A 1,859-nucleotide genomic window follows, 5' to 3' on the forward strand; every position below is an offset into this window, starting at 1 on the left:
ATTATTTCTGAGGCCTCTGTTCTGTTCCATTGGTCTATGTATCTGTTTTGATACCAGTACCATGCTGTTTTGGTTACTGTAGCCTTGTAGTATACTTTGAAGTCAGGTAGTGTGATGCTTTTAGTATAGTATGACACTTGTAGTACAGTTTGAAGTCAGGTAGTGTGTTGTTCTTTTTGCTTAAGATTGTCTTGGCTATATGGGCTTTTTTTTTGGTTCCATATGAAATTTGAAGTAGTTTTATCTAATTCTGTGAAGACAACTAATGGTAGCTTGATGGGGATAGCCATGAATCTATAAATTACTTTGGGCAGTATGGACACTTTCATGATATTGATTCTTCCTATCCATGATGAGCATGGAATCTTTTTCCATTTGTTTGTGTCCTCCCTTATTTCCTTTAGCAGTGGTTTGTACTTCTCCTTGAGGAGGTCCTTCACATCCCTTGTAAGTTGTATTCCTAGGTATTTTATTCACTTTGTAGCAGTTGTGAATGGAAGTTCCCTCATGATTTGGCTCTTGGTCTATTATTGATGTATAGGAATGCTTGTGATTTTTCCACATTGATTTTGTATCCTGAGACTTTGCTGAATTTGCTTATCAGCTTAAGAAGATTTTGGGCTGAGACAAAGGGGTTTCTAAATATACAATCATGTCATCTGCAAACAGGAACAATTTGACTTCCTCTCTTCCTATTTGAATACCCTTTATTTCTTTGTCTTGCCCGATTGCCCTGGCCGGAACTTCCAATACTATATTGAATAGGAGTGGTGAGACACGGCATCCTTGTCTTGTGCCAATTTTCAAAGGAATGTGTCCAGCTTTTGCTCATTCAGTATGATATTGGCTGTGGGTTTGTCCTAAAGAGCTCTTATTTTGAGATACGCTCCATCAATACCTACTTTATTGAGAGTTTTTAGTGTGAAGGTGTGTTGAATTTTGTTGAAGGCCTTTTCTGCATCTATTGAGATAATCATGTGGTTTTCATCATTGGTTCTGTTTATGTGATGGATTACGTTTATTGGTTTGCATACATTGAACCAGCCTTGCATCCCAGGGTTGAAGCCAACTTGATCGTGGTGGATAAACTTTTTGATGTGCTGCTGGATTCGGTTTGCCAGTATTTTATTGAGGATTTTCGCATTGATGTTCATCAGGGATATTGGCCTGAAATTTTCTTTTTTTGTTGTGTCTCTGCCAGGTTTTTGTATCAGGATGATGCTGGTCTTATAAAATGAGTTAGGGAGGATTCTCTCTTTTTCTATTGTTTGGAATAGTTTCAGAAGGTATGGTACCAGCTCCTCTTTGTACCTCTGGTAGAATTTGGCTATGAATCCATCTGGTCCTGGGCTTTTTTTTTGGTTAGTAGGCTATTAATTACTGCCTTAATTTCAGAACCTGTTATTGGTCTATTCAGAGATTTGAATTCTTCCTGGTGTAGTCTTGGGAGGGTGTATGTGTCCAAGAATTTATCAATTTCTTCTACATTCTCTAGTTAATTTGCACAGAGGTGTTTTTAGTATTCTCTGATAGCTTGTATTTCTGTGGGATGTCTCCTTTATCATTTTTTATTTTGTCTATTTGATTCTTCTCTCTTTTCTTCTTTGTCTGCCTAGTGGGCTATCTATTTTGTTAATCTTTTCAAGAAAACCAACTCCTGGATTCATTGATTTTTTGAAGGTATTTCGTGTCTGTATCTCCTTCAGTTCTTTTCTGATCTTAATTATTTCTTGTCTTCTGCTAGCTTTTGAATTTGTTTGCTCTTGCTTCTCTAGTTATTTTATTTTATTTTATTTTATTTTATTTTATTTATTTTTTAAGAAGGAGTCTTGCTCAGCCACCCAGGCTGGAGTGCAGTG

The sequence above is a fragment of the Colobus angolensis genome, unplaced genomic scaffold (assembly GCF_000951035.1).
Source record: "Colobus angolensis palliatus isolate OR3802 unplaced genomic scaffold, Cang.pa_1.0 Scaffold5, whole genome shotgun sequence".
In the NCBI taxonomy this organism is placed as follows: domain Eukaryota; kingdom Metazoa; phylum Chordata; class Mammalia; order Primates; family Cercopithecidae; genus Colobus; species Colobus angolensis.